This window comes from Hemicordylus capensis, chromosome 7 (assembly GCF_027244095.1).
Source record: "Hemicordylus capensis ecotype Gifberg chromosome 7, rHemCap1.1.pri, whole genome shotgun sequence".
Lineage (NCBI taxonomy): Eukaryota > Metazoa > Chordata > Lepidosauria > Squamata > Cordylidae > Hemicordylus > Hemicordylus capensis.
Window position 1 is genome coordinate 18,325,801 of NC_069663.1, and position 12,444 is coordinate 18,338,244.

At 48.3% G+C, this 12,444-nt stretch overlaps 1 protein-coding gene and 1 non-coding gene across 4 annotated transcripts in view; one reads left to right on the forward strand and one right to left on the reverse strand.

The window, feature by feature from the left end:
- Positions 1-12,444, forward strand: part of LUZP1 (leucine zipper protein 1) — a 72,434-nt gene that overhangs the window by 32,333 nt on the left and 27,657 nt on the right. The window lies entirely within an intron of this gene.
- Positions 4,097-4,177, reverse strand: TRNAT-UGU (transfer RNA threonine (anticodon UGU)). Its single transcript has one exon. It is a non-coding gene; the product is annotated as a tRNA-Thr (tRNA).

A 12,444-nucleotide genomic window follows, 5' to 3' on the forward strand; every position in this document is an offset into this window, starting at 1 on the left:
GTGGCCTATAAAATAATAATTAAAAAAATAAAACTTGTCTGAGTTTTGTTTATTTAAATGTGATATCATCTGTGCTTTCTTACTCTTACCCTGTAAAATGCTGATTGCCTGAGTATTAGTTGCCCCTATATTTTGATAGTTAAGCGGCAGACTTCCCATTTCCTTCCAAATATCCTAGAGATTGGAGCGAACGCATGTTTTAGATTAGCCAAACTAACTGCTTGCCAAAGCGCCTTAACTGTAGATTGATTAATTTGTACATTTTTGTTCAATCTTTGGGAGCTGATTCGAACCTTCAAGGCAGATAATAACGTCACAAATTTAAAGTACTATACTTGGAGCACTGTGTACAGTTTTGTTCACCACATCTAAAGAAGGAGATTGTAGAACTGGAGAAGGTGCAGAAGAGGGCTACCAAGATGATCAGGGGCCTAGAGCACCTTTTTTATGAGGCAAGGCAACAACACCTGGGGCTTTTAAGTTTAGAAAAAAGATGACTGCAGGGAGACATGATCGAGGTCTATAAAATCATGCATGGTGTGGAAAAAGGGGTTAGAGAGAAATTTCTCTCCCTCTCGGATAACTCTAGAACCAGGGGTCATCCCATGAAATTGATTGCCAGGAAATTTAGGACCAAAAAACGGAAGTTCTTTTTCACACAATGCATAATCCACTTGTGGAATTCTCTGCCACAAGATGTGGTGACAGCCAACAACCTGGATGGCTTTAAGAGGGGGTTGGATAACTTCATGGAGGAGAGGTCTATCAGTGGCTACTAGTCTGGGGCTATAGGGCCTCCTCCAGTCTCAGAGGCAAGATGCCTCTGAATACCAGTTGCAGGGGAGTAACAGCAGGAGAGAGGGCATGCCCTCAGCTCTTGCCTGTGGGCTCCTGGTGGCATCTGGTGGGCCACTGTGTGAAACAGGATGCTGCTAGATGGGCCTTTGGCCTGATCTGGCAGGGCTGTTCTTATCTTCTTAAAAATAGATAAACATAGGAAGCTGCCATATACTGAGTCAGGCCACTGGTCCATCTAGCTCAGTATTGTCTACACAAACTGGCAGCGGCTTCTCCAAGTTTGCAGCAGGCAGGAATCTCTCTCAGCCCTATCTTGGAGATGCCAGGAAGGAACATAGAATCTTCTCAGTGCAAGTGTACAGGATTGAACTTTATTTTATTTTTATTTTTAGTATTTGCAGAAGAAATTCTGAACAACATACTGACCTACCCCAACTTATTAGGATTTAAAGACAAACCAGTATTTAGAGGGCTTTTAAAATGAGTTTCCTGTGACGAAGCAAGTGCATCAAAACAGATTTTTTTGGTGGGGACGGGGGAGATGCTTGATGTTCACTTTAGCAATTTGCGAAGCCACTTCCAAGAAGCTGGGGTGTCTTAGTGCATTATAAACTTAGGATTCAGAAGATGGTCATTTCCTGGTCGACCCCATTTTAAACGTGAGTGACCGGCACAGTCACTGCTAATGGGGTCTGGGGATGCTGTTGGCTGCGAATCCACACACACACCAGGAAGGAATAAATGTGTTAACACAACCCCCCCCTCCCCACATTCTGCCAATTACGTTGGCAGAATTTTGCCTCTTTCCTCAAGGTGGCCACTGCAGAAGCTACTGCTGCCTCCATCACCTCCACCCTCCTCTGCCTCCATCCACAGATCTCGACCGTAAGAGGGGATTTTGGATGAGGCTTCGGATGAGATCTGCAGCCAGAGCTGGAGGAAGAAGAGGCCTGGCCCGAGGAGGCAGCAGCGTACCGGCCGGGGAGAGGGGGAAACCAGGACCTTGGCAGGCGATAGGGTGGTGGTGGCAGGAGCAGCAGTGTAGCGAGACTGTGGCCCTGCCAGAAACAGCTGCGCGGGGGGCTGACATTTTGTGTGTGCACGCGTGGGCACCTTAGAGGGAACAGTGCCTGGGAGTAAGTCTCAATGACCTCATTGGAATTTATTTCTGAGCAGAGATGGCTTGACAACCAAGCCAGAGGTTGCTGGTTCGAATCCCCGCTGGTATGCTTTCCCGGACTATGGGAAACACCTATCTCGGGCAGCAGCGATATAGGAAGATGCTGAAAGGCATCATCTCATACTGTGCAGGAGGAGGCAATGGTAAACCGCTCCTGTATTCTACCAAAGACAACCACCGGGCTCTGTGGAGTCGAAATCGACTTGAGGGCACGCCTTACCTTTAGACATGCATTGATTAGTGCAATAAATCACTCAACTTGGTAGCAATTATGTCTGTCACTTGCAACACAAAAATGGGGAAACTGGACTTGCCCTCTATAATGGGGTGGGGGGACCACACATGGACCCCTGTTCTTAAGTACATCTGTATGCAATTTCAGTTAATCGTTTCTAAATACTTTCATGCCTCATGTATCCCAACTTTGATCGGCTGACATGTTCTCGGACAGTACTGTACTGAATGGCTCTCTGCAGCAGTTTCGCTGGCTTCCCTCAACGACGACGTACTTCCATCCCTCCGCCACAGAATGATGGAAGCATTTGGGTTCTCTTCTCTTACCTTGAATCCCCTGAGAGTCTACTGTTGAAGAGGGTGACAAGAATGCATTTGTTACAAAGAAAGATCTCCATTTTTGTAAACCTGGATGCTTCATTGATGGGCACCACATGTGAGCCTAGGCCAGGAGAGGACAACATAGGAAGCTGCCTTATACTGAGTCAGACCATTGGTCCATCTAGCTCAGTATTGTCTGCACAGACTGGCAGCGGCTTCTCCAAGGTTGCAGGCAGGAATCTTTCTCAGCCCTATCTTGGAGATGCTGCCAGGGAGGGAACTTGGAACCTTCTGCTCTTCCCAGAGCAGCTCCATCCCCTGAGGGGAATAGCTTACAGTGTTCACCCATTCAGATGCAAGCCAGGGCAGACCCTGTTTAGCAAAGGGTACCATTCATGCTTGCTACTGCAAGACCAGCTCTTTTCCCTTTGACAACCTGAGGCCCTCTACGTGTTGTTGGTCTGCATCTCTCATCATCCCCAGCCACTAGCAGGGGATGATGGGAGTTGTAGTCCATCAACAAGAGCCTCCAGTTGGCCACTCCTGGCCTAGATCCATAAAAAGAATCATATGCCTGGAACAATAGGCCAAGTGTACACCTGTGCCCTGGCCACTACCTTCCATTCTGATTAGTCAGAGATTATAAATCCGGGTAAATGGAGGCCACCAATTTCTAAACAAGCAGGTGTCACTGCCTTATTAGAGGTACACCTCTTGGTCTCCACCTCATTTTACTGGGTCAAATTCTTATCCTGCCCTTCCTCCCAAGAGCTCAGGGTGATCTCATTGTTTTTGTCCTCACAGCAGCCTAGGCTGGGCCCAGAGAGAGTGACTTGGCCAAGTGAGCTTTGTGACTTGAGTGGGGATTTGAACCCAGGGCTTTTGCAACTCCACCCTGTCCTCTAGCCCGGGGGTTCTCCGCTTTGGGTCTGCAGATATCGTTGGACTGCAACTCCCTTCATTCCCAGCCACAGTGGCCAAACAGTCTAAGGAACGTAGGAAGCTGCCATATTCTCTGAGTCAGACCATTGGTCTCTCTAGCTCAGTACTGTCTTCACAGACTGGCAGCGGCTTCTCCAAGGTTGCAGGCAGGAATCTCTCCCAGCCCTACCTTGGAGATGCTGCCAGGGAGGGAACTTGGAACCTAGGTCTGCTCTTCCCAGAGCGGCTCCATCCCCTAAGAAGGGGAATCTCTTCCAGTGCTCACACTTCTAGTCTCCCATTCAAATGTAACCATGGTGGACCCTGCTTAGCTAAGGGGACAAGTCATGCTTGCTACCACAAGACCAGCTCCCCTCTCTTGTGGCTGGGGATGATAGAAATGGTAGTTCGACCATCTCTGGGGACGCCAGCCTGAGAATCCCTGCTCTAGCCTGAGAGTAGCCTTGGACCTTCTCAGACCCTGAGCCCCATTGTACACTCCGACCTTACAGCAGCATGTTTATGGCAGTCACAGGAACATACATAGGAAGCTGCTTTCTACCGGGTCTGACGGTTGGCCCATTGAGCCCAGTATTGTCTATTCTGACAGCCAGTGGCTCTGCAGTCTTTCCCAGCCCTACCTGGGGATGCTGGCAGGGCTCGAACCTGGGGCCTTCTGCATACAAAGCAGATGCTCTACCACTGAGCTATGGCTCCATCCCCTAAGGAGAATATCTCATTGCAGACAGTGCTCACATCTGGATCCCACTTGTTGCTTGCTGGGACTCAAATTAAATTATGCAATTTGAACATGTTTGTCTGTATTTTAGGCCTGTTGATGGATTCTGCTGCATGTATGAACATGGTCCTCACTAGGATGAAGAAATAGTCACCTGCCAAGGGCATAGCTTGGTAAAGTGTGCCGGCGAGTCGGTGTCGACTCCTGGCAACCACAGGGCCATGTGGTTGTCTTTGGTAGAATACAGGAGGGGTTTACCATTGCCTCCTCCCACGCAGTAAGAAAGGATGCCTTTCAGCATCTTCCTATATTGCTGCTGCCCGATATAGTAAAGGTAAAATATGCTGTCAAGTCGATTTCGACTCCTGGCACCCACAGAGCCCTGTGGTTTTCTTTGGTAGAATAGCAGCGGGGATTCGAACCAGCAACCTTCTGCTTTTTAGTCAAGAATTTCCCGGCTGCACCAGTTAAGGTGGTTATACTTGTTCTAAAATAAAGTTGTGCTGTTGAGTCGGTGTCGACTCCTGGCGACCACAGAGCCATGTGGTTTTCTTGGTAGAATACAGGAGGGGTTGACCATTGCCATCTCCCGCGTAGTATGAGATGATGCCTTTCAGCATCTTCCTCTATCGCTAATGCCCTATATAGGTGTTTCCCGTACCAGCGGGGATTCGAACCGGAAGCCTCATGCTTGCTAGGCAGGTCACTTCCTGCTGTGCCATTAGGTGGCTTTTAAAGGGAAAGTTGATTTTGGTTCCTGGCGCCCACAGAGCCCTTCATCAGAGTTTATCATTGCCTCCTCCCACGCAGTATGAGATGATGCCTTTCAGCATCTTCCTCCATCGCTGCTGCTCTATGGTCGCCAGGAGTCTACACCGTCTCGGCAACACAACTTTACTTTAGTCCAGGGATCCTCAACATTGGGCCCCCAGATGTTAGTGGACTTCAACTCCCATCATCCCAAGCCCCAGTGGTCTTTGGTTGGGGATTATGGGAGTTGAAGTCCAATAACATCTGGTGGCCCAACGTTGAGGATCCCTGCTTTAGTCAACAGCATCTGGGAGCCCCTGTTTCAGCAAACACTAGCTATCGCCTGTTTTCCATCTCTAAGGCTGTAGACCTTTTAAAAAAATCACAAGAAGCATTGGTACTGAACACCCCCCCCCCCGCCGCCGCAATGGTACTGACCAGCCCAGCTGGTTCATGTCCTACCACTGGCGGGGAGGGGAAAGACCAGAGCGATTGCACAGCAGCAAGCATCAGGTGTTTTTTTCCACCACTGCAGTAAAGTCTCTCTGGGCAGCAAGGAGTTTGCATTTCAACACTGGTTCCAAGTCCACAAACATTCTTCACTGGCCTGCTCCTAGGCTGGGCGGAGGGCAGAGCTGTAAGATTAGGACCCCGCCTTGGGCATAGTGCTGGCTACAATCCCTATTTTAAAATTCAGAAGTGAAGCTTTTTCAGGATTCTGCCTTTTGCTCCAGAGACCAGATTCCATGTGTGTTTGGTTAGTTCCTGGACCCGCCAAATGTACACAGCTTTGCTGCTGGAGAAGTGGGGCCCGCGTTAATGGTTCCACACGTGATTGCACTTTCCCCGGGTGGACCCGGCTGCATGAACCCTGGGGGCCTGTGTTGCTGTCTGAGCTGAGCAACATGCACAAAGTCTTCTCTGGCTGAACTGCGGCAGGAGCCTGGCATTGTTTTCCTAATAGGAATCCGAATGCCACGAGGAAGTCGAAGAACAATAACTAGAGCGTGTGATCCTGCGGACCAAGGGACCAAGTTCCGGAGAGCGTGCGCAGAAAGAAGTGTCTAGGATTCAGCCGTTTCCTCCGGGTGCAATAAATAACTCACAGTTCAGGCCTGCCCCCTAACTGGAATGCAATTCCTGTGTTCGGGGTATTCACCTAGCTGTGAGTCAGTGTCTGGCTTAGGTGGGTGGGGTTTCTGTCACTTCTGATTAACTCCAAGGCAGGGTTTCCTGACCTCCTGCAAATTGTAACTTGTCTTGTCTGTCCCCTGTGTGCCTGTCCTTCGCTCCAGCGGCAACTGGTCTCTAGGCGTAGCAAGCCAGGGGGTTGAGCGCTGATAAAGAGGAAAGCAGAGCTTGGAATGTTTTGCTGGTTACACCCCTTGCCCCAACATATAGGAAACTCGGAAGAGAATATCAAGAATATCAAAGTCAGTAACACAAAATGGATGGCTTGAAAACAAGTGTCAGTTAAAACAGTTTCAGAGCAGATCTAAAGGCTCCCCTGTTCAACCTAATATGGAAGGTGTCATGGAAGTTTGCTTCCATCTTTCCTGCCCCAAAATACTCTGCTCCACTTTCCCTGGCGCGGCGGCAGCAGCAGCAGGGGGAAGGATATTCTGGCCTCTGTTGGAGAAGCAAAGGCTGCTGGGTATCCCCCCGTTTTTTAAATGTGCTGTAGCAGGGCTACTCACCTTCAGCCCTCCTGCAGTTGTTGGCCTACAACTCCCATAATCCCTGGCTATTGGCCACTGTGGAGGTTTCCCACACATACAGTTGTTTACAGGGACGCTCAATCACATAAACCACATAAGACTTGATTGATTGATTAAGTGCCGTCAAGTTGGTGTCGACTCTTAGTGACCACATAGATGGATTCTCTCCAGGATGATCTGCCTTCAACTTGGCCTTTGAGGTCTCTCAGTGGTGCATTGATTGCTGTCGTAATCAAGTCCATCCACCTTGCTGCTGGTCGTCCTCTTCTCTTTCCTTCAACTTTTCCCCTCATTGTGGACTTTTCAAGGGAGCTGGGTTTTCGCATAACGTGTCTAAAGTATGATAGTTTGAGCCTGGTCATTTGTGCCTCAAGTGAAGATTCTGGATTGATTTGTTCTATGATCAATTTGTTTGTTTTCCTGGCTGTCCATGGTATCCTCCAAAGTATTCTCCAGCACCAAAGTTCAAAAGTGTCAGTACTTAAGTCCAGCTTTCAGATGGTAAAATGCCTTAAATTGTGTTTTTAAAATCATCCATAGGATTGCAGAAAAAGGATATTTTAACATGTCTGTTTACAGTTATTCCTACATGGGGACTGGGAACTCTGTAAGTCACCATAAACACTGATGGTACAATATATATACACACACATAACCTAAATGGGGCACCTGTATGCATGTCGAGACAGACACAGTTCTGCAACTTCACTCAGAGGTGCACCTAGGTAATTTTGGAGCCTGGACCTAAAGGCCTTTGGAGCCCCTCCCGCTGCAAGTTAAGCATCATTTTTTTAACATGTAGGTTCTTGAGGGCACAAACCACACCACCCAGGACAGACGAAAGAGGATTTGGGGAACCCCAGGGGGTGTTGCATCCCTGGACTTTGGCCCCAAAGTCCTGGGGTAAGAGTGCCTCTGACTTCACTACAGTCCGGGTTTCTGTGTTACCCTGCATGTGGCTGCGCTTGTGGTTCGGGACAACTTAATGTGGCTATTTGCTGTTTGCCTGAACAAATGAAACACTTGAGAAGTCTCAAGTGACCAGGGTGGCCTTCCTAATCTTTTGGACCCAGCCGTGTTAGCTCCTTCTGTTGCCTCCTAAAGGCAAGGTAAACAAATGCTGTTTGTTAATGTTCTGCTGTCTGTATGAAACAATTTTTGGGTTGTTGTGGGTTTTTTTTTTTGGTCTTTTGGCTGATGGCCCAGGGGTCCCCTGCTAGTGTATGTTGTGAAGTCGGTTTTGTGCAGAACAAAAGGGGATGTCGATCTGGAGTGGAGCCAGTGTGATGTATGGGGTGGGGGGGAGGGAATTCTTCAGACTTGCAAAATCAGTCGTCGTCCCCCCGCCCCCACTAGAACCTGCAAGATCCACCAGCCAGAGCCAGGTGTGAAATGGTGGCTCACAGGGGTGGGCATGGCATAACCGTAGCATGAAAGAATGGTGCTGCACGCACAAAGGTTCAAGCCAAAGTAGTAGCTGAATCTTAACCTTCCACTGAGATCTTCCTTGTTGACCAAGTGAAGCAGGGCCCACCTGAACTCTTGTGGTGTCTTCAGAGGATGGAGTGAATCCTAAGGTCTGTTGCACTAAGGCCTGCATTTAATGTCCTTCATTAGGGTGGAACAGGCACTAATCCTTTGAGTAATTTCTCCTTCAGCCGTGCAATTATATTCAGAGGGAGGTTTCATGCCCTGTTTGCTAAGTTGAGTAAATTCCCATCAGGAAGTTAGGAGATCAGGGAGAAAGGTTCCCCCAAGATTATGAGAGCTTTATGTATAGGGATTTTTTCTTTATATCATTGAGATCTTGTCCATTATCTCACCGGTTCTGGTTGGCTAGATGGAATTTCTGCTGCTGTGGGTTCCATCTCTGAAAAGATGGAGTCCTTTGTGGATGGCACTGTAGCTCAGTGGTAGAGCATCTGATTTGCATGCAGAAGGTCCCAGGTTCAATCCCTGACATCTCCAGCTGGAAAAGACTCTTTCCTGAAACTTTGGAGAGGCATCGTCCACTGAGCCAGATGGACCAAAGGCCCCTTTCTATGTCTCCTTTCACAAAATGACTGGTTCAGGCTTTCTGGCAAGTGGACTAATGATGTAGTTACATTCGCCTTCTGTGGAGATATAGACTGGTAGCTTGAGGGGAGGTGTAGGGGATAGTAGAATCCCATTTGCCCTTTGAGTCTATATGTGATTATAATTCCACAATGGATTTCAGCTGATGGCAAGTTTGAATGACTTCTTGAAGTATTGCTGTGAACATGGTATGACTGTTAGGATTTATAACCATTGAATTTTCTTCTTTGGTGTCTTACCCCAAGAAACATCAGCCTTTCCTGGACCCTTAAGGAGGCGTTGTCTAGAGATGATGGTGATGGTGATGGTGATGACAGCATTCTCCTTGAATGCAGTTTTAAGAGGTTTTATTTCCAGCCAAACTGAAAATCTCCCCTCCCCTCAGAGAAGTTAGACTGCAAACATTCTGAAGGCTTTGTTATCTGACCAGTTGGAATGTTCTCAAACATTCTGTGCCACCACCTGAACCGGTTGATGTAAGAGGCTTCATTACCACAAACACAATACAATAGGAGACTCAAATTCCCCAGCCCCGTTCCTAATTTTTAGATGTAAAGTCTTGAAGTCAGATGCTCTTGAGTTGGGTAGATGTCAGTTAAAAATAAATAAATGGGGACACTCACGATAAAGCTCTGCTCTGTCACTGTATTAATCTTTTAGTGTTTCTTTGGTACACTGATGTAGCCTAAGAATGTTTTAGTAGCACACGGAGTATTCCTGTGTGGAACAAACTGTAATTTCCTAACCATAAAAGAAAGTAGAATATGTGGCTTTTAAAACCACATCTGTCCAAAATGCCTTTAAACGAGAAGAAACAAGAATGAGTACAGTGCATACTCATTAGCATTCTGCTAAGATAATAGAGGCGAGGAGGAGGTTCCCTAGCACGGGCAGAAAATTGGATGACTGGCACATCTTAATTACGGCAGGTTTGAAGTTTTGAAGGTCAGACTTTAGTTCCTGGAACTCTGCATTACCAGGGCAGCCTGTTGGAGGGGGAAATTGATGGCAGTCGCAGAGGCACATAGGAAGCTGCCTTCTACAGAGTCTGACCACTGGTACATCTGGCTCAGTATTGTCTACACTAACCGGCAGCGATTCTCCCAGGTTTCAGACAGCCCTGCCTGCAGAGGCTGAGAGTTGAACCTGGGACCTTTTGGTACACAAAGCATATTCTATACCACTGGGCCTGGGCATCATGTGGTTTTGAAGAAACAACTCCGTGGCACTGCCTACCATATAACTACAAGATTTTCTGCCTTTTCTGGAGCCCTGCCACCTTTCTGACCGTTCATGGCCTGTCCTTGGGTGGTGGTTGCCCAGTTGAATTGGGCAGGAGTCTTGAATCAACTCCTGACGAACACAGAGCCCTGTGGTTTTCTTTGGTAGATTACAGGAGGGATTTACCATTGCAGTCTCCCACGCAGTATGAGATGATGCCTTTCAGCATCTTCCTATATCGCTGCTACCCGATATAGGTGCTTCCCATAGTCTGGGAAACATACCAGCGGGCTTGCATGCAGAAGGTCCCAGGTTTTCTCCTTGGCAGCACCTCCAAGATAGGGCTGGGAGAGACTACTGCCTGTAACCTTAGAGAAGCTGCTGCTAGTCTGAGCTAGATGGACCATTGCTCTGACTCGGTATAAGGCAGCTTCCTGTGTTCCTACGCCTTCAGTGCCTAGACTGGTGCTAAAGAACCAAACTAGAAGTTGAAATCACTGTTGTGCCAATAAAGCAGGCTGGTGGGACCTCTCCTCTGTTCTCTGTACATTCATAGGAAGCTGCCATATACTACTGAATCAGACCATCGGTCCATCTAGCTCAGTATTGTCTACACTGACTGGCAGCAGCTTCTCCAAGGTTGCAGGCAGGAATCTCTCTCAGTCCTATTTTGGAGATGCTGCCAGGGAGGGAACTTGGAACCTTCTGCCTGCAAGCATGCAGATGCTCTTCCTGGAGTGGTCCCATCCCCTAAGGCAGTGATGGGGAACCTTGGCACTCCAGCTGTTTTTGGACAACAACTCCCATAATCCCCAGCCACAGAGGCCAATAGCTAGGGATTATGGGAATTGTAGGCCAACATCTGCAGGAGTGCCAAGGTTCCCCATCCCTGCCCTAAGGGGAATATCTTACAATGCTCACAGGTGTAGTCTCCCATTCAGATGCAAACCAGGGCAGACCCTGCTTAGCAAATGGGAATATTTATGTTTGTGACCACAAGACCAGCTCACTTTAAAGCCACCTGCCTCTACATCCCTGCTTTTCCGGTGTGTCCGTTCACTGCCACTCCTCGGCATTCAGTCCCTTCTCCCACATTCTCAAGGCCCTTTTCTGAGTTTGCTTTTCTTTCACCGCATCAGTCGCTTAGAGTGACACAGCCTGACACATCTGTCTCTTAATAATACTCAGAGATGAGACGGTTTTGCTGGTTTAGCCGAGAAACTGAGAATGACACAAGCCGATTCGCAGAGGCTTGGCCTTGGATGACATTGTGTGCTCTTAATACCTGCATCATGATTGGGTGGGAGCAGCTTCTCCCTTCACTGCAGAAGAAATGCTGCAGTGAAGGGAGAAATTATGCCCACCCAGTCACGACTCGGGTATTAAAAGCAGCCAGCAGCCTTCAAGGCTAGACTTCTGTGAACCAGCTTGTGTCCTTCTCAGTTTCTGTTTTGGAGAGCCAGCATGGTATAGTGGTTAATATTGGACTGGGACCAGGGAGATCCCGGTTCAAATCCTCATTCGGCCATGAAACTCACTGGGTGAAACAGGAACATAGGAAGCTGCCATATACTGAGTCAGACCATTGGTCTATCGAGCTCAGGATTGTCTTCACAGACTGGCAGCAGCTTCTCCAAGGTTGCAGGCAGGAGTGTCTCTCATCCCTATCTTGGAGATGCTGCCAGGGAGGGAACCTGGAACCTTCTGCTCTTCCATCTCCTGAGGGGAATATCTTCCAGTGTTCACACTTCTAGTCTTCCATTCATATGCAACCAGGATGGACCCTGCTTAGCTAAGGGGACAAGACATGCTTGCTACCACAAGACCAGCTCTCCTCTCCTCTTCTCGCCTCCTCAGGACCCAGTCACTTATCTCTCAGCCTAACATATCTCATACGGTTGTTGTGAGGATAAACTTCACCAGGGTGATAAACTTCACTCTGGGCTCCTTGGAGGAAAAGCAGGATATAAATGTAAAAATAAATCAAAATAAACCTACATGCTTTTCGTAGCTTACAGGCCAGGTATGCTTCCTACTGAAATGTTAACCTCCTAAGGGGGGAATTCTCCCTCCCTTGCACAAAATTTCTTTAGCTTTAGCCACAGCTGCAGTCAGCATGACTGGTTACAGGGAGGATTTGTTTTGGTCCAGCTTGTCGAGGTGAGGCAGAATGAAAACCTGAGAAGGGGGAGGTTGTTTCTGGCCAATTAGGGGTGTGCACAAAACTGAGTTTTCCGGTTCGATTTGAATCCAGACCAGATTCAGATCGGAGCGTCACTGCCCCACCCCAGAACTGGGCCCCTGGCTTGGTTCGAAGCCTCTACTGCACAATAAAAAAAGGCTTACTCACAATGGCTGTTGGGGGGGGCAGGCTCCCCTGACCCCCACTGACTTCTCCACAAGTCTCGAGGGCCGGTCCAGGCCTTCTTCGGCCCGTTTCAGCCTACTTCAACCCATTTTGGGCCTCTGCTCATGTGTGTAGCCCA